Genomic DNA, 20,772 nt, shown 5'->3' with positions numbered 1-20,772 from the left:
TTCATTAACACCATGAGTCAGTAAACTAAAAATAAAATGGCAAAGACAATAAATGGCATTGATCAATCTAATTGAGAATTTAAAGACTAGTAAAACAGTGAATGAAGTAAACTAGATTACATTACTGAGTTTCAACTTCTAACTACTAATAAAACTAGAAAGAGATCAAGCAAAAAGAAGATACTCTAAATTATGAATACTATTAATAAGAAAATGATGAAAATTGCATTATAAACATTGTTAGTAAGAAAATGATTATAAACACTATGAAAGAAAATGATGAATTTACAGTTAACAAGAAGAAGAAAAATAAAATGAAATGAAACCTTCTTCAGTGCAGGGGCCCTCTGCAACTGATTAGGTTATGCTTGCTCAATCAACTCCAAGAAAACTCCTTCAGATTTCCATAAAACATGTGGTCTTCATATTAAAAACAGGGACACAAAATGCCCAGGAATTACAGAGTTTAAAACTTCGATTTCACAATAAAACTATCACTATTACTACTAACTTCTTCGGTCCTTTACACAGGTATTTATAAGAAAAACCATACAACTGTTTGTGGAGAAAAACATGCTATAGCCAAACACGTAGAAGACAGATATGCAGAATTTCTTCCTCGACTGCTGGAGACATAAATCCAAGACATGGTGGCTATTGGATTCAGTTGTACAAGTGGCTGTTGGAGTCCGTAGGTACAAGTAGTTGTTCCGGATAATGCTTCCCATCACTGTGAAACATGTTAATTAACCATGAAACAGAGTCCTATTACCTTCGGTCTCTGCGTTTGACTTATCCATTAACTATATTCTTATGCCATCTTCTTTGTCGACCTAGGCTAAGTGAATAGGACAGGTTCCATGTCACGATGATTTCTAAGCTGCCCATGTAGCTAGTTTCTCCTTCTAACACCTGGAACCTATTAAAGCATGAAGGTAGCTGCAGAACAGCCGATTAGCTGCAGAATAGGCTGTGTTCCATAGCTAATATACAAAAATTTATTCAAACAGCAAAACATAAAAGCATAACATGTAAATCACTAAATGTCCTCCTCAAGACAGTATATACCAGTCATTGGTGATGAGAATGCATCTTTCTCATGGAAAAACAAAGAAAAGGAATGAGAAGAATTGCTTAGGGAAAGAGTAATTTTGAGGCTCAACATACCCTCATTGCAAAATCATTGCATGTCCCCATGCAATTTTGCCAAAATTGTGGACTCTTTTTTCTATTGCATCTGCTCAGATACCTCTGCCAATACATCTAACTTCCTTCTCTTGCTCTTCTTTGAAGTGACAACCATCCTTGGTTTCTTCATGAGAAGTCTGTATTTAAGGTTGATCATTGTCTTGTTCAAGTTTCTATTCTTCCTCTTCAACTTCCTATTTTTCTTGTACCATAGGCCTAGGTGTAGTATGGTATTGTCATGAATGGCTTTATCCAATTTGATTTGTTCCTTTAGGGCTTCATTTTCTTTCTTAATATGCCTGTTCAATATCTCCAACTCATAGATTTCTTGTTTGAGTGAGTCAGTCAGAGGTTCTTGTGGATTGACAGGTTGTTCTGGATTGGCTGAGGAACCTGGATCCCTTGAGGCATTTTTCTTTTCTAGTGATTCTATGTAATCATAAATTTGTTGTTGTATTGGATCTATGCCCGGGGATCCTCTGCTGGGTCTGCCTTCAAAATATTGTCTAGGAGAGTTTTGAGGACTGTATGTAAATGGAATATTTTCAGGGGATGATACTAGGGTTTCTCCTTCTAGATTAATGAACTCTGTTTCCTTTGATGATACCTTCTTTACCATTCCTCTGAGCCTAGAGCTTCTTCTAAGGGGTTTTATGTTCTCCTCCTTTGCACCCTTTTTCTCTTTTCCTATCTTTTCCTTCCCCTTGATTTGTCTCTTAATCTCTGTCAATTTTTCAGAGATTGGTTGTTCATCATCTAGTTGTAATGGAGATTCAGGTGTGTTCTCAGTAATTCCACCAGCTTTCTATTTTATCTTCTTCCTCTGCTTGATTTGCTTTCTGATCTCTGTTAATTTTTCAGAGATTGGTTCTTCTTCATCATTTTTCTGTACTGAAGGCTCAGGGTTGCTTTGAATGGTGAGATTAGTCTTCTTTCTCCTACTCTTTCTGACACTATCTTTTTTAGGAGATTCTGGTGTCCCTTGGAAATGGTTTCTTATCAAAAAGTTTTCCCAGGTGTCCCCTATTTTCTTTAGATGATATTCAACCAGGATTTTGACCAATCCGTGGTGGTACATGGTTGTTTCTAGAGATTCTATTTTCTTTTGTACATTTGAAGCCATTCTCCTTAAACTGTTTAGAAGGAAGAAAGGGAGGTTGATGTTTCCATTGTCTAGAAAGTTCATCAATAAACGTATATGATAAACATACATACATCCAAATCTTCCTTCACAGGTAATAAATTTTTGTAATATCAAAAGCATGTTTCTCCATTTATTTTTGAGTGCTGAAATAGGGATTCCTTTCCTAAACACAGTGACATCCATACTTGGGTTCCTGAGGAATACCTTCCATGATTCACTGTGAAATTCTTTGTTTTTGAACCACCTCTCACCAAGTCTTGGCAGTTTTGTAGCCTCTGCTATGTAAGGTTCTGTTATTGCAAACTTGATGTCCCCATTCTCCACTTCTGTACCATCAAATGATCTAGTGAAAGATTTCATGATCTCCTTGTGATATCCATAAAAAAATTCAATGAACTTGAGCCATCCAATCTTCTGCAACATCTCCTTGAGTTGGGGGTACCCTTCCATAAATTTTTCCCCTACGGGCTCTGCCTTGACAATGAGTCCCATGGTCTCTGTTTTGTAGAATTTACTAACCTCAAAATTACTCTCACTGTCTATAAAACGAGTGCTTATTGAGGAAATGGAATGATTGTTTGTATGGAAATGGAAATACTGTGTATATGAAATGGTTGCGTGAATATGAGAGAAAAACTTAAGAGTTGGCATGTAATAAATAGACAGTAAGGGTTTAGAGAGTCGTAGATAGGTAGGTCACATCGTTATCTTGACCATTAACAGGTGTAGTTGTGGAGGACCGTTTGAGTACAAGTTATGGAATTTGAAGCGGAGATTTGTTATGAAAGAATCATTGAGACTATTTGTCATTAAAGATAGAAGATATGGCGGAGACACCATGGCAGTCAAATCAAATGATGGTTGATAAGGAGACATCTGATTATACATATTATACAAACTTATGTTTTCAAATCGCCTTTTGAAATAAATTTTTGCATTTACCTTTGGAACCTTTACCTTTCGTTTGCTAATTTTTTTGATGTTGATCCACAAGTACCTTGAGCATGATTGGTCTTCAAAAATTGTTTTTTCTTCAATTCCCTGCATACATGATTTTATTATGAATTGTACACTTGTTCCTGAACTGATAAACAAATTGTAGTTGCAGAATCAGATTAGCTGCAGAATAGAATCAACTGCAGAACGTGAAACAGAAAGTGAAATATGGCTTATGGATCATGAATGAAATGGAAATGGCTATGTAAGTGAAATGAAATGAGATGAAAGACAAGATGATAAATGAAATGGAGATGGAATGAATACTGAAAAAGGAAAAATTTATTGATGAAATATGACAATGAGATGAAGTGAAATTGTAAAAATAAAATGGAGTGAGGTGAGATGAGATGATGAATTTTGCATAATCTAAACCCCAGAGTGACTGTGGCTTTTTTTCACTACTTATTATAGAAAGAAAATGGAAAATATAAGGTGTCTGAAACCTTTGATTTTCACCTGTATTTTATGTATAAGTATGCCAATAAATGATTGGTTTTCAACCTTATACAATATATATATATATATATATATATATATATATATATATATATATATATATATATATATATATATATATATATATATATATATATTATATATATATGTTTTTCATAGGAAAAATAAAGACTAAGTTAGTGGAGAAGAAGGATTCTTCTTCACTAACTTCATTTCAGAATTGTCTTGGAAAATCTTGATGAACTCCTCTTTTGAAATTGGTTTCTGATATATCTTTAATCTATGACCATTCACAAGAAGAGGAGTTTTACTTTCATCTATTGTTTTGATCCTCACTGCTCCATTACTAAAAACTTTTTCAATCTCATATGGCCCAAGCCAATGAGTTTGAAACTTCCCTTGAAAATCTTTAAACTTTGAATCAAATAACAGCGCCCAATCTCCCACTTGAAACCTCTTGTCCTTGATGTATTTGTCATGCCATTTAGCCCTCTGTTGTTGGACTATACCAGTCCTTTGAACTGCATCTTGCCTGATTTCATCAAGTTCATTTAATTGCTCCAACCTATGCTTTTGTGCCTCTGATAAATCTAATTCCAGTTGGATTACCATCTTGAAAGTTCTGATTTGGAACTCTATAGGGAACATGACTTGTTTCCCATAAACAAGTTCATAAGGTGTATGTCTCGTTGTGTTCCTCCATGTAGTTCTATAGGCCCATAAGGCTTTAGGAAGCCTTTCTGCCCAATCTCTTCTATGTAGATGCACAGTCTTGGTGAGGATTCCTTCAATCACTTTATTTGTAGATTCCACTTGACCATTTTCTTATGGATGATAGGGAGTATATTTCCTATGCTTGATCTTGTATTCTTCCACAAGCCCTTCCACCATGTTAGATGTGAATTGAGATCCCTGATCTGTCACAATTTCTCTTGGAACACCAAAACGAGTGAAGATGTCCTCAAAAAGAAAATTAACTACAGATTTTTCATTAGCAAAAGGTAATGCTTTGGCTTCTACCCATTTAGTGACATAATCAGTGCATACCAATATATACTTTTTCTGCTTAGATGGAGGATTAATTGGTCCAATAAAATCTAAGGCCCACTTTTCAAAAGGTTCAATGAGTACCTGAGTTTGTAATGGCATTTCATTTGAGGGAGCAGGTTTCCCTACCCTTTGGCAACTATCACATCTCCTAACATATTCTTTAGCATCTTTAAAGATGGATGGCCAATAATATCCTAAAGAAAGGATTTTATAGGCTATCCTCTTGTCAGCAAAGTTTCCACCACACAGCTCATCATGACATGCCTTAAGAATCTCGGGCATTTCATCTTCCCTAACACACCTTCTAATCATAAGATCTAGCTCTATTTTATACAATTCGTTAGTGATCCATGAATTTCTTGCACTTTCCTGAATAATTTTTCTTTTCTCTCTAGGAAACAAATGTGAAGGTAACATTCTTGTGACCAAGTAGTTAGCAATATCTGCAAACCAAGGAGTTTGAGTAGTTACTGCAAAAAGATATTCATCAGGAAACTTATCTTCAACCAGAGAATCATTTTTGATATTCTGAATCCCGGACAAGAAATCAGCAACTGTGTTTTGTTTTCCAGGTCTTTCTAGCACAGTAATGTTGAGTTCTTACAAAAGTAAAAGCCATCTTGTAACTATGCCATTAGTAATAGGTTTATTCATCAAATATCTAATTACAGAGTGATATGTATGAAAAAAGGTTTCATAGCCTATTATATTATGTCTGAACTTGTTAATTGCATGAACAACAGCTAAAAATTCCTTTTCAGTCACAATATAATTCAACTCAATGGGAGTCAAATTCTTACTTGTATAGTAAATGGCATAAGGAATCAAATCTTTTTGTCCCAATACAGCTCCCAAAGCTGTATCTGAAGCATCTGTGGAAATATGGAAAGGGAGTTTCCAATTTGGACCTCTTAAAATGGGTGCTTCAGAAATTTTTGCTTTCAAGGTTTCAAATGCCAACTGGCAATCAGAATTCCAATTGAATTCACAATCTTTGGTAAGCAATTTGAAGAGTGGGGATGTTATTTTAGTGAATTTTTCTATAAATCTTCTATAATACCCTGTAAATCCCAGAAAACTTCTAACATCCTTTTGGCAATTTGGAATTGATAATTTAGAGATGACTTCAACTTTAGATTTGTCAACTTTAATTCCATCTCCTGAAATGTGATGTCCTAAAACAATACCTTCTGTAAACATCATAAAACATTTTTCATGGCTTAGTGAAAGGTTTGTTTCCTTACATCTTTTAAGAACTTTTTCCAAATTTTCCAAAGATTCTTCAAATGTATTTCCATAGACTGTAAAATCATCCATATATACCTCTACACAATCATGTATCAGATCAAAAAAAATTCCTAGTACTGCTCTTTGGAATGTTGCAGGTGCATTACATAATCCAAAAGGAAGTACTCGGTAGGCATAAGTTCCCCATGGACAAGTAAATGTGGTCTTATCCTGATCTTCAGGTGCTACCTAAATTTGATTATAACTACTAAAACCATCCAAGAATGAGAAATACTTCTTACCTGCTAATATATCTAACACTTGATCTATAAAAGGCAAAGGAAAATGATCTTTAAGGGTTTCTTTATTCAATTCTTGGTAATCAATGCACACCCTCCATTTACCATTCTTTTTAGGCACAATTACCAAAGGAGAAACCCATTGACTATTTGAAATTGGGTAAATGAAGTTTACATTCAGTAATTTTTGGAGCTCTTCTTTCATAATCTCTCTAAGATTTGGATTCATCCTTCTCTGAGGTTGTCTGATAGGTCTACTATTTTCCTCAATGTAGATGTGATGGATACAAGTCTTAGGATCAATGCCTTTAATGTCGGTGTATTCCCATGCAAATCCAGCAGAATGTTTTTGTAATGTTTTGATTAGCTCTTCTTGTTGTAGTTTTTCCAAGTTTTTGTTTATGTTCAATGTCCTACCTAGAAAAATTTCAATTGTAGAGCTACCAAACTCTTCCATATAATAGAGAGACATTTGCCTAGATGACAAATATTCAACTTTATATTTTTCTTGAAATTGCTCATGGCCATATTCTGGAGATGATTCAAAATTTTCCATTGTATTCAAAATTTGATTATCTTCACTAATTTCTAAAATAGTAAAGAGAGGCTGAATATCATCTTCATCATCAATCCATTCTTTGTCATCTATTTCTGTGATTTCTTTTGCTGGAGGATATAGAGTAAATTTATTTTTTGAATTGCCATCAGAAATATACATGTCACCAGATCTACAGCTAATAAAAGAATCAGTTGTGGCCAGCCAAGGTCTTCCTAATATGAGTAGATGTCCTCCTAGATTGTTCTTGGGAGTTAAGATCATGAAATCAATAGGATATTCCCAAGAATCTAAGGATACTGAAATATCTTCTAGCACACCATCTGGTTTGATTACTGATCTATCTGCTAGTTGCAGTAAGGTAGGTGTGTAAAGAAGATTAGGAAGCTTAAGCTGCTCCATAGTTTGTTTACTCATGATGTCTATTGTTGCCCCTAAGTCAATCAATGTATTTGGAATTTCAATTCCATTGATATGTGTTTTTGACAATTGGATTTCCTAGATCCACATATTTTTGTATGGCAATGTTTCCCATCATTATGTCTGCTATTTTTCCTACCAAGTGATTTTTTTTATTTCTTTTGCTTTTCTTCCTGGTTTTTTTATGCTCAACTCCTTTATTGTTTTGGATAGAATTGGAATTTCTCTAATGGCTTGTAGCAAAGGAATTTTGATACAAACATTCTTCAATTCATCTAGAAAATCATAGTTGGGCAACAAGATCTATTTTTCTACCCCTCTATCAATTTGCAGTCTTTCAGGGAAAGGAGGTGTAGAAGTAGATGCTGGTTGCTCAATGATAGGAGTTGTGTTCATTGATTCTTTTTGTTTTTCTTTTTCAATGTTTTGGTTTTGGAGAGATGTTCCCTTAAAACTTTTATTGACTTTTAGAGAATATTCCTTAGAACTGTCTTGTTCCTTAATAACTATAAAAGGTTTTTCCTTTTCTAATATCCTTCCTGATCTTAGTTGAACATCATTAAGATCTAGAGGAGTAATCATGTAAGTTGGAAATTGTTGTCCTTCTACCATGTAAGAATTCTCAGGGTTTTTATTGTTGGGGTTTAGTAATGGTTGGGCAGGTAGCTAATTTGGTTTCTACTGAAAAGGCAGTAAGATTTGAGGATTTTGGTTTTGTTGTGGAGGTTGTTGTGGAAATGACAATGAAAGTTGAGGATTCTGATTTTGAAGTTGTGGCTGCTGATTTTGTTGCTGAATATGTGGGGGAGGATAATTCTGATATGATGGAGGATATTGGTAATATTGAGAAAATCTCCCATAAGGATTTTGTATTCCTTGTGCCCACGGTTGAGATTGAGATTGAGGTTGAGGTTGAGGCCAAGGTTGCTACCAAGAATTCTAGTTTGGTGGGGGCTGAAGATACATTTGATTGTTAAATCCCTGATTTTGTGGCCCCTGCCAAGGTCTTCTAGCAACAAAACAAAGAGGTTCTGCAAAATTTGGGACTGTTTCCTCTTGAAAGACAGCCTTAAGACCTGGGATTGAAGGACAACCCTTGGTCTCATGGCTTTCTGAGAAAATCATACAAGTTTCTACAATTTTTGCATCTAAAGGGCATTCCCTTAGAGCATGTTTTTTTTTTTTTTTTTTTTTCTGCATTTTGGACAAAAAATGGCTAAAGCATCAGCCTCAGTTTTCTGCTTGTTTTATATTTTAAGGGTGTCTAATTGCTCACTAAGGCTCCCTAGAATGTCAGTTTTAAATTCATCAAGCATATTACCAATTTCTTCCCTACTTACAGATCCTATTGCATAGAGAAGGATCTCTTGGCCCTTTCCCTGTTTTAGATTTCCCTCTTAATAGATGAACACAATTCTCGTATATCATTTAATGGAAGTTGAGAGATATCTCCCTTCCCCATCATGTTAAGGATACCTATCCACTCATCTCTAATGGCTTTTAATAAAAGAGCTTTCAAGGTTTCTTCATCTAAATTTTTCATCTGTGCTCTTTTCAAATTATAGTTGAATCTCTCAATCAAATCTTCTAAGTTTTCATCCTCTCTTTACATCATTTTGAACACTTCATCTTTGTGATTGGTATGCATGCAATAATCCAAGTACCTACCAAAAACGTTTTTTTCATGTCATTCCATGTTCTAATGGACTAAGTGACTAAAACCATGAACCATTTCAATGCAACTCCTTTCAATGTTGAAGGAAACAATTTAAGTTTTTGAGAGTCTTCTAGATAGTCATAAGTTCTGCACAAGACTTCAAACTCAAACAAAAATGTTTCAGGATCCTCACTTTTCAACCCATAGAAGTTTGGGAGGATAGAAGGTGAGATATTTTTCATTGTGGCATTTGTTTCCTCATCCACTATAGGGAATCCAAAATAATTATCTATTTCCCTATTTCCTCTACCTCCTCCATTATTTCCTCTACCTCTCCCTCTACCCCCTCCTCCAAACAGTGAGAATTCTCCATCTTGTTCCTCTTCTACCATTATAGTTTCTTCAAAGTCAGTATAGGGTTCAATCTGCAAGGTTACTTCCTCCTCCTCTGGTTCTTCTATTAATGGAATATGGGAGAGAGGTTCTACTTCTTCTTCCTCACCAGGTATTCCTAATTCTTCAACTACAATGTGCTCTCCTGTGGAGGTGAAAAAGGCTATTCCTGTTGTTGGAGATTCGAAATTTTTCTCCCCTAGGACTGACTTGGTAGATGAAGTAGGAGATTCTTTTGATTGGATTTCTACCCTTGGAATTCCAGGAGTCCTATGGCTGGGAGTATGAGTTTGGGATGGAGGTGTGTCTTTTCTTGTTCTTGGTGGAGTAGGTGGTGTTGTAGGAATTGAACTTCTGCCCCTAGCTATAAATCTACCCCTAGAGTCTCTTTCTCTATGCATGTCATTGTTTTTTTTTTTTTTTGAATGTAAGAGATAAGGCTACCTAGTTACACTTCCCTGGCAACGACGCCAAAATGTTTGGTCAATTTAGTGTCCTAAATTGCTCTACATAAATTATCAATCTGGGTATCGTAAACTGATGAAGTGTAGTGCACTGTTTGTGCTAGATAACCCTTCTTACTTCATTGTTTTTGTGTTTTATGTTGTTTTGGGGGTTCTTGGTCTTTAGTTCCTAATGATTTACAATGTAATTATCAAAAACTTAAATCTAACTTTCATAAAGACTGCTCAAAATCTAAAAATGAAAACAGAGCTTAAGAAAGACTTGGAAGCAGAGCTTAAGCAAGAAATGAAAACAAAGTTTCTATTCCTGTTTCACTATTATTTCCAAATCATGAATTAAAACTGAAAGTGAAATTTGCAATTGATGTCTAACTAATTACAGAAATAAAACTAAATGAAATACTTAGTTACTCTGCCTCTCAATTTTGGGAGAAAGTCTCCTTGGGATGACATTTGAGGAATTTTGTACTACATTATTCTAAGAGAAAACAAATACATAGATGCAGCAAAGTATCATTGCATAAATGAAATGTTCAACCACTTAGTTTAGGATGAATTATCAACTTGAAGGGTTTTTCAGAAACATTCATTAACACCATGAGTCAGTAAACTAAAAATAAAATGGCAAAGACAGTAAATGGCACTGATCAGTCTAATTGAGAATTTAAAGACTAGTAAAATAGTGAATGAAGTAAACTAGATTACATTATTGAGTTTCAACTTCTAACTACTGATAAAAATTAGAAAGAGATCAAGCAAAAAGAAGCTACTCTAAATTATGAATACTATTAATAAGAAAATGATGAAAATTGCATTATAAACATTGTTAGTAAGAAAATGATTATAAACACTGTGAAATAAAATGATGAATTTACAGTTAACAAGAAGAAGAAAAATAAAATGAAATGAAACCTTCTTCAGTGCAGGGGCCCTCTGCAACTGATTAGGCTATGCTTGCTCAATCAACTCCAAGAAAACTCCTTCAGATTTCCATAAAACATGCGGTCTTCATATTAAAAATAGGGACACAAAATGCCCAGGAATTATAGAGTTTAAAACTTCAATTTCACAATAAAACTATCACTATTACTACTAAATTCTTCGGTCCTTTACACAGGTATTTATAAGAAAAACCATACAACTGTTTGTGGAGAAAAACATGCTATAGCCAAACATGTAGAAGACAAATATGCAGAATTTCTTCCTCGGCTGCTGGAGACATAAATCCAAGACATGGTGGTTGTTGGATTCAGTTGTACAGGTGGCTGTTGGAGTCCGTAGGTATAGGTAGTTATTCCGGATAACGCTTCCCATCACTGTGAAACGTGTTAATTAACCACGAAACAGAGTCCTGTTACCTTCGGTATCTGCGTTTGACTTATCCATTGATCGTAGTCTTATGCCATCCTGTTTTTCGACCTGAGCTAAGTGAATAGGACAGGTGTTATAGACATTTTTGTGCCGTACAACATGAAGCATGAAATGTCCATAATCTAAGGGATCCAAAGTCCCTAAACATGTTGTTCCTACCCCTAGAGTAACAAGGTCAGCAAACCACAGCACTGAATAAAAGTTCTCCACCTGAAAACACTCAAAAACAAGGCAATTCTGGATCATGTCAACTGCTCCACTGAGAATCTGCGCTGAATGTCAACTGCTCCACTGTCTACCTGTGTTGAATGTCAGCTACAAAGAAGGCTACCTGCGCTGGGCGAGTTTGGACATGTGGCACAGTCATTCCTCAAGGTGTCAATGCCCAGGAAGCTTCCAAAATGACACTTGGATCAGGGAATTCGACTGATGATGAGTAAGAGGTTCTAGATCTCCAAGTGGAAGCAAGGACCTCCAAGTGGACTCAAGAACTGAAGAATAACTGAAGTGAGAGAGGACACTAGTCAGCTCTCAAGTTGACTCATCCTTTCTCTAAAACTCCTATATATAGATCTCTCTCATGAGGTCTAGGGGGGCTGGAATCTTGTGAATGTAAGGAAGTGTTGTTGGTTTGAGTTTAGAACTATTGGGTGATTTGCTTTGAAGGAGGTGAAGAGGAGATTTCTTTCTGCTGGGAAGGTGATGCTGGATTAGGCCTTTTATGGTTGTATCACTTCCTGAACCTTACTTCTTCCATTAATAAAGCATTTGAGGTTCTTCTATATGCATGTGTCTCAATGGTGTATTATTATACTTGTGTATTTGATTTATTCTAATCCTTGAATCAATTATGAATGTATGCTTCTTGTAGTTTCCCTCTCTTGCCATTTTGCAGGATCTTGGTGTAGCTGGGTCAGTGGAAGAGCAAGGAGCTGGGGGCAAGTAGCAAGGAGAGAAGATTGGATCAATCATTAGCGAAAGACATCGGTTAGTGGATCTCTTTCTCCCCTCTTTTACATCTCATAAAGAAGTAATCTCAGATAGCTTTGCTTTGATTGTTGCTAAGGAACTATCACCCTTAGAGTGGGATAGGGTCAGTCCGTATTGGATACTTTTCCCAACAACAAACTAGCGACTCCGCTGGGGATCGTATCTTGTTGGTTGTTTGTGTTTTTGCTATTCATTTCCTAAACACAGGGAGTACCGAATCGAACTGCATTTGGATCTTTCAAATGCAAAGTAGAGGGCAGCTACTCTAGCTTAGTTTCTGGGCATGTTTATGATTTTAAGAGCTGATCCACAAGGACTCTGAACAACTCTTAGTGATAGCTTTTCATCCTCCTTTTCATCCTTTAGTGTGTACTTGATTGATAGCTTTGATTTGGCCAAAAACTGTTGATTTTTGAGCAATCTGTAACCCGGAAACCAAGAGAAACGAGAGTTTCTCTCTTCATTGCAGGCACTGTGAAGGCAGTCTGCATTTCATCGCAGGTCCCGAAGGGGCTACCTGCGATGAATGTCAAACTGACAGTGTTCTACCTGCACTGAACCAGTTTTGCCTTGTGCAACTGGGGTTCTCTGCTTTCTATTGCCCTGTTTTCATCCTTGTTTTTGCAGCCTGTTATCAGTCAATGTACCTATCTGAAACCACCTTTCTTTGCCACTATTCCGCCTCGGTTGTATAAAGAAGCTGTATTTTTTCTTTGTGTATTTCTTACATCATTTGCAGTTTCCCATAACGAAAGTGAACTAGTCTTGATGTGGCCTCTTAGATCTAGACCTGTGATAAGTGTCGTTCTGATCTTAAGAGTTAGTTTGTTTGCTGTTCATAGCTGATTGAGCTTTTGCTTTCGTCATATGGTTTGAATTTATGTATTTCTAGTGTTGAAACAAGTAAATCTTAAGTTGTCTTTTGATTTTGGACAAAAGCTTGTTTGCTTTCACTTGAAATTGAATTCAAAGTTATACAACAGCTTTCTTTTTGTAGTACACCAACATTAAGAAAGAGAAAAGAAATACCTGCATTGTGCATGTGCATTTTGACAGCTTGTATGTTGATTTAGGGAAAAGTGCATTAGTGTGTGCTATATGATCTGTGTGAAAAGATGATGTCTTTCTTTTCCCTCAGTAGTTAAGATTTTCAAAGTTGAAAGATTGAAAAGCTTGCTTATCATCTTAGACTGCATTTAGGAGTTGTACCATACATCTCGTGGTGATCCATAAAGGCAAACTGGTAAACAAGATCAACTTAAAATAAATTGAATTTACCTAACAACACTTTGAAACATAACGCAAACACATAGAGGTCTAAGCTAGAGACGTGTTCCGGCGTCGTTAAACGTGATATCTTAGCGTTGAGTGGTTGGGTGATTCCTCCACGGTGAAGCGATAAGTATCAATACGGATTTGTGCTCCCACGTACCTGTTGGAAATAATACTGAGAGGGGGGGTGAATCAGTATTATCATATTAATCAAACTTTTAAATGCCCAAAAACATATACGCTACTTCAGTTAAGTGAACCAGCGTGTACACGCTACTGTGACGAAGTAAAACAGCGTATAAGCAGAAAACTCACAATTTAGTTGGCTTATTTTTCAATTAAGTGCATCAGGACATTATTCATCATATTAACAGTAAACATGTGCAGTATAACAGAACAGATAAAAAGCCACACACATGAACACCAAGATATAAGGTGGAAACCCAATGTGGGTGAAAACCACCTGCTGCAAGTTGTCTCTATCTTTCTTAATATGAAACTTCAGTTTACAATCTTTTGTACTGGTGCAGCCTTATACCAGTACGCAGGCTACAACCTGCAGAAGGCTTCAACCTTCTCTCGTTCTCCAAACTTCCTTGGAAGGGAGCTCCAACCCCCTTTGCTTTTGTACTAGCCAAGATACTAGTACGTAGGTGCTGACCTACAATCTTCCTTCTTCCAGGTATCACTTTTCATACATTTTCAGACTTGGATATTCCTGAAGCACAACATTACAATCTGAAGACCACAATTCATTCAATTTTCACAATAGATCATTGAAGCATAAAACAACCCAACTTTGATTCACTGAACCACTGAACCCTGTCAATCACCAGTTACCAGAACACAGAGCAGACTACAGAACTCTGTAATAACAGTCAGACCCCACTGTAAACCAAAATCAAGCTTCAAAAGATATACGCTACTTTAATGAGCAGAAACCGCGTATACACGCCCTTTTACCGAAGCCAACCTGCGTACAGATCTAAAAATAAACTTTCTCAACTTGCAGCTGTACCAGATATTAGTTAGACTCAGAACGTAACATTGCGACAATATGCAGATCTAGAAATACGCATAATCAACCATATCATGATAGTGCATTTCAAACCATTAGATCCCGATCTATCCTTAGATCTAGTCTTCCATTAACCGATGTGATCTCTCCTTGGCTTAGATCAACCAACTCAGAACCTGCATATCAGATCTCTTTCTCTCTTAGATATTCATGCCTTGTCGAAAGATGATCTTTGCCTAATGATCTTCTTCTCCTTATATAGCCTTAGGCCTTTCTCAATACCAAGAGCCAAAACCATAGTAACACAATACCATCAACTTTAAAACTAGGGATCGACACGCCCGTCGAGACATAATGGTCCGAAATCATAGGCACAACTTCCAAGGTCTAACCATCATGAACCAAAGGAACCTTTCCACATACACGCGCTTTTTCTGAAACGAACTTGCGTGTACACGCGACTTGGGCTTAACGAAACAGCGTGTATGAGTTTCCTTGGCATGCTGTACTGAGATCTGTCTTCTGATTAAGTTGCCATCACCTGTACCAACTTCTGAGCACCTGTACCATCCACTGAGTGAGTTGCCATCAAGGACAACACTTGAACCATAATGCCAACAGTACCGTCGCGTATATATTGGGAGACCCCTATAGGAACAAAGCCTTTATCCATAGGAAGCCGTGTCGGCTGCCCTACTGATCGCAATGCAGTGAACACAGCATTCACGAAGATCGACCACCCGTACCGTAAAACGTATTCTGTGGTTTTGCGAAAAGTTTGGCACACCCTCTGCCTAGATCTCCAGAGCAGTTTCTTTTGGCCTTTTTCAAACTCTATAACTGAAAAATTCCATCCAAGCATTTGTCACTTCGGGCTTGTTAAAACATCGAAGGAGACTAGAGTCATATTTAGCTTTTTCTCGACTCTTAAAAAGTGAAAAAGCAAGTTGTGTCTAAAGCGTCGTTATAAAATTTATTTTAAACGGAACATAATCACCTCCTATTCCTGCGTTGATCTGTAGGTTGAGAACATGGAACGCCTGATGAGCCCCAACAATGTACAATTATTTGGGCTCATTCAACTTCCTAATTTGACTTAATCCACCATTCTCATTTGTTTATTGCATGTTTTTGATTATTTTTATGTTAATAGAGTGAATTTGGTTAGTCATTATGCCAACAAGTCTAATGGGTGCTTTGTGTAGCCTTGTTGGTCAACTTGGAGACAAAATGGAAGGTCTTAATGAGCACTTGGCAGCCAAATTCGTGGGAGAACAAGCTAGAGGATTTGTAGGAAGGTGTCCCCCTCATTTATGGACCCTTACCTCGAATTCTCCACCATCAGCTCGGAGTTCAAAGGCCACCAAATCAATGAGCACAAGGGCAGCCAAGCAAGTCAAGTTGGACTGTTGTTAACTACAAGTCTTGGGCAGCCAAGTCCCTAACTTTTAGGAGGACTGTTGGGTCCTCAAATTGTATAAATGAGAAGGCTTGGGGCCTCATTTTGGTTAGCTAGTGGTTAGTCATTTTGTAGCTAGTTAGTCATTTTGTTTTAGCCATTAGTTAGCTAGTTTGTAGTTCGATTTTATGCAATAGATTAGCTTTGCTTTCATCTCATGTTCAAGCTCTCCTTGTGGACAGTTTTGATGTAACTTTTCATTTCTTGATTAATAAAGATGGATCCAGCTTTGCACTAGCTCTAAATCGCTCTTGGGAGGCTGTAGTTCTTGGGGTTGGGCCCATCTCAAGCGCCCAGTACCTCCCTTGTTTATCTTTATGTGTTTGCTGCGTTCTTGAAATAAAATATGCTCTTTAGATTTAATTCGTGCTTTGTTACTTAGGTTTCTTTTGATGGTTCAAGTAGCTTCTCATGTTTATAATAGATTGGTAGGAGTTTGTATGCATTTAGATCTTTTGGCATGTTCTTTCTCATGTGATGTATATGGTTCTCTTTTCAAACAAGGCTGCTGTTTACTCATTCATTAACAATTGGATTGAGTTAGCTAGGACTTGGTTTGTTTGCAAGAATTCATTGATTTGTTTGAGTAACCACTATGCAGGGCATCTTCATCACCTCCTCGTTCATCTGAGCCTCGTTCAGATCAGCTCCTCCATCACCAAGTCTGTTCCCTCATCTCCCATCTTCTCTTTTGCCAAGTAACCTTACCTTCTTCCCCATTGTTGTCTCAACCACCTTCAAGCCAAGTCAGCTTTCCACATCACCTCACCACTCCATCCATCAGTTCCTGGGTCACTTCAGACCCCCATCCTACCTCCATAACCATCCATGCATCTTCCATCAACCATCCATCCTCAAACATCCCATTTCAGAACATCCTGTAGAAGAATTGCAGACCTTCCTGTAGAAACCCCTGCGTTTCCTGTAGAATCCCCTGCAGACATCCTGTAGGAGGCCACTCACTCGGTTGCTGAGCCTCTGAATGTGAGGAACCTCTATGGACTGATGCTAAGGATCTCTGGGGACCTCTCCTAGCCTCCCCAACCTTTCCCAAGCTTTCCTTCCTTCCGCATCACATCTGCACAACCAAACCCTAATAAGCACAAAATCACAATCACTCCATCTACTTAAAGAAAAAATACAAAAACATGTCTTTTAAGATGCAAGTAGATTAGATTCATGCATTTTCACTTATTAAAAGTAATGGCATCATTGGTAGAAGTTTCCTTCACATTCTTTGCATCATAGAGGTTAGACTAGTTAAATTAGGGTTTCCTAGTGTTTCCATGTTTTGATTTGCTTTCAGTTCATTTTTGCCAAGTAGATTAGTCTTCTTTGAGCTAGCTTGCATCCATCATTTAACAAGCTTCTTCTGAGAGCCTATAGAAGTTGGCTTGAGCCCTAGCGGACTTGTGCCAGCTGACCAAGTGACAGCTGCGACAAGAGCTAGTACTTGTGCATACAGCACCGTCGCTTCCAAGTTTGTACGAACTACCGGGTTGATAAAATTAAGAGACAGGAAGCCCCAGGAGTTGTAGCATTATTGCTACAATACTGGAGCCCACCATCTTTTTGGCGCCGTTGCCGGGGAAGCGGCAGAGTATTGGTGATTGTTGCTATTCTTCTATTTTCTACTACAACCTTCTGCTAAGTAGTTTATTTCATTTCCATTATGCAATTTCATTTATGCAAAAGTAGATTAGCATTTCTTGCTTTCATAGATTAGCATTTCAATTCCGCAATTTCATTTCTGCAAGCGTAGATTAGCATTTCAATTTCGCAAGCGTAGCCTAGCATTTCATTCCTGCAATTTCATTTGAGCAAAATAGATTAGTCCTTTCCTGCTTTCATTTCAATTCCGCATTTTCATTTTCGCAAGATAGTTAGTTGCAGTTCAATCTATTTCAATTTTGCAAGTAGAAGTAGGAAAAAGCAAAAAACAACCAAAAAGATTTCATTTCATGCTTTGTAGGAGTAGAGATAAGTTAGAAAAATGATTGCACAACACCCCCACTGCTTCACACAGCCAACGTTCTTCTTCGATGGCTGTGATGAAAGAACCCCTGGGTGGACATCAAGACATATCTGAAGAACCTCTAGGGGAGAAGAAGAAGAAACATTCCTCTGGAGCAAATGGCTACAGGTAGAGATGTTGGGAGCAACATCTTGTCCAAAGATGAATTTGAAAATCAAATCGAAGATTTCAAGAGTGATATGAGGCAGTTTCTTGACATGCAACTGGATACCTTGCAGATCCAGAAGAAGCAAGAGGAAGCCAAGAGGGCTTTGGTAATTTTTTGTCCTAGGTGCCTTAAAAAGAATCCTAGGAACGAATGTCCAATGCACTCCCTAGAAGTGTGTTTCATCTGTGAGGAATACCATCCTATAGATCAGTGCCCTTCCTTGCCCAGAATCAAAGCTACATATCAAAGAGCCAAGAGAGCCACTGAATCACTCTGTTATATGAACCAAAGGAGGCCACATGGACCCATACCCTACCAACAGGAACTACAAGGGACACCCAAGACCTATTATGGCCCTTACCAAGCCACCTTCATGCCTTCTTGGGGTCCCCCTGCTCATCCTTCCTGGTCTACACCTCCTCCTTGGTCATATTCTCCTTGTTCCTTCACAGATCCATATTATGCCCAACCAGTTGCTCATTCGTTTCACTCTTATGCTCAGCCACAACCTCAGTGGAATGCACCTTATCAGGAGTGGAGGCCCCAATACAACTCTCATCCCGCTCATTTTCCTCCACCACCTGCTCATCCACAACCATCGCCTCCTCCTCCACCAAGGCAACCCCAAATGCCTACCCAACCACAATGCCATCCATCTCCATCTCAATTTCACACTTCCACTCAGCTACCCATACCACCATTTCCAAAGCCATACCATGGAGTAGCTCAACCCAATTGCAAATCTGAGGCACAACATGTGCAAATGACTCCTTTTGAGCTCAATGATGTTCACCAAAGCTCAGGAAGAGTGTTGCAAAGCAGAGATTATATTGACAACATTGAAAGACCAAAAGCAAAAGAAGATTCCAAAGAGGAGATCAAAGAACCATGGGCTGCACTTGATAAAGAGAAGAGATCAGAATCAGAGATCGAGAGAGTTCCCTCATGGTTACCATCAAATCCTCCATGTATTCCAGAGAAAAATCAACAACAAGAGGAAGATCAGAAGGTCATGATAGAAGGTGACATGAAGAATGATCCAAATCAGCAAGATGACCAAGGATATCAAAGCTATATTGAGATATGGTTTCAGAAGGTCACTAAGTTGCAGCAGTACTCTCCTCCTCAGCTATGTTTTGTACTTTCAAAGTCAGATCATGTTGTCTCTGAAAGTTGGATAGTTGTCAAAGCATGCATTCCGAGCCTTTACATCATCTTGTCTCTAATCTCGATGTGCACATGGCTCCATTGGAAGTATTCTTATACTTGAAAATGATTTTGTTTTTCAAGTAGGGTAGGGTAGAAAAAAATGAAAAAAGAAAAAAAAAGTAAAGAAATGAAAAAAATGAAAATAAGAGAAAAAACAAAAATCTAAGGTGAAAACCTCCTCGGAGGCGCCTTAGATTGGCTCATTGATTGAAAACCTCCATGAGGCGGTCAATGGGTTGGGAAAAAATAGAGAAAAGAGAATAAGATCTCTGGGTGAAAACCTCCCTTGGAGGCGCCCAGGGCAGGAAATTAGGGTGAAAACCTCCATGAGGCGCCCTAGTTGTTTTTCAAAAAAAAAGAGAAAAAAGAAAAAGAAAAAAAAAAAAGCTAATCTCCATTGAATAATTTCATGTTGCAGCAGTGACATTGCAGGTTGCAAGAAGGACATTGTAGATCAGGTGGATCACTCAAAACAAAGACAAAGGAGTTTTTGTGCCTGCTACAGGAAGTTTCGTATCTTCTACAGGAAGCTTACAAAAAAGCCAAATTGATCTCCGAGGAGGACCTGAAGGCTTGGAAAATGTCCATGAGGCCTACCCACATCCATGTTTCCATTCCTCACCCCTTTTCCATCATTTTTTCATGCCATTAAGCTTCTTTCCTCAAAACTGTGTCTTCTACAGGAAAGCTCTGAATTTCTACAGGAAACATCCTGTAGAACCTTTGGACGAGCCAAATCCAATTTCAAAAGTGAATCTAATGGTGGGAATATGTTGATTAGGCCTACAAGCACTTGTGTGTCCATCCCTTGCCTTCATCCATCATTTTTTCACCTCCTTGTGCTTCTCATTGTGCTTCTACAGGATCTTCCTGTAGAAATTGTGGGAAACTAGGCATGCATTTCAAAAATTGGTTTGGCGAGCATGGTAGCTTCCTCAAGGGTTCAGAAGCCTCATGCAATCTTCCAACTCCTCCTCCATCATCTCCATACCTGCATCACAGCCAAAATTCATTTTGTCATACCATGCAAGCACATGCAAAGTACCTTGAAGCAAAAATCCATAAAGCAGAATTTGTTTTTGCCATAACTTGAAAACCATGCATCCATTTGACAAACCGTTTCATGGGGAATTGTACAAGGTTGATGAAAACATGCCTGAGCAGTTTCATGCAATTCCGATGCACGGTTTCCAAGAAATCAGCCTCCATCACCATCAGCCATTTTTGCATTTTCTCCATAACCGTGCATCCGTTTCAAAACCTGTTTCATGGGGAGATGCACGTGGGTGATAGTAGCCTACCCAAGCAGTTTCAGCCAATTCCGATGCACGGTTTCCGAGAAATTGAGCTCTGAAATCTTCAGCCATTTTCCAATTTTCTCGAAATCTGTGCATCCATTGATCACGAATTTTCTATG

The sequence above is a fragment of the Pinus tabuliformis genome, chromosome J (genome assembly GCF_031772625.1).
Source record: "Pinus tabuliformis cultivar Carrire ecotype Pingquan chromosome J, CPIR1, whole genome shotgun sequence".
In the NCBI taxonomy this organism is placed as follows: Eukaryota; Viridiplantae; Streptophyta; class Pinopsida; order Pinales; family Pinaceae; genus Pinus; species Pinus tabuliformis.
This window is presented reverse-complemented; position numbering follows the sequence as displayed.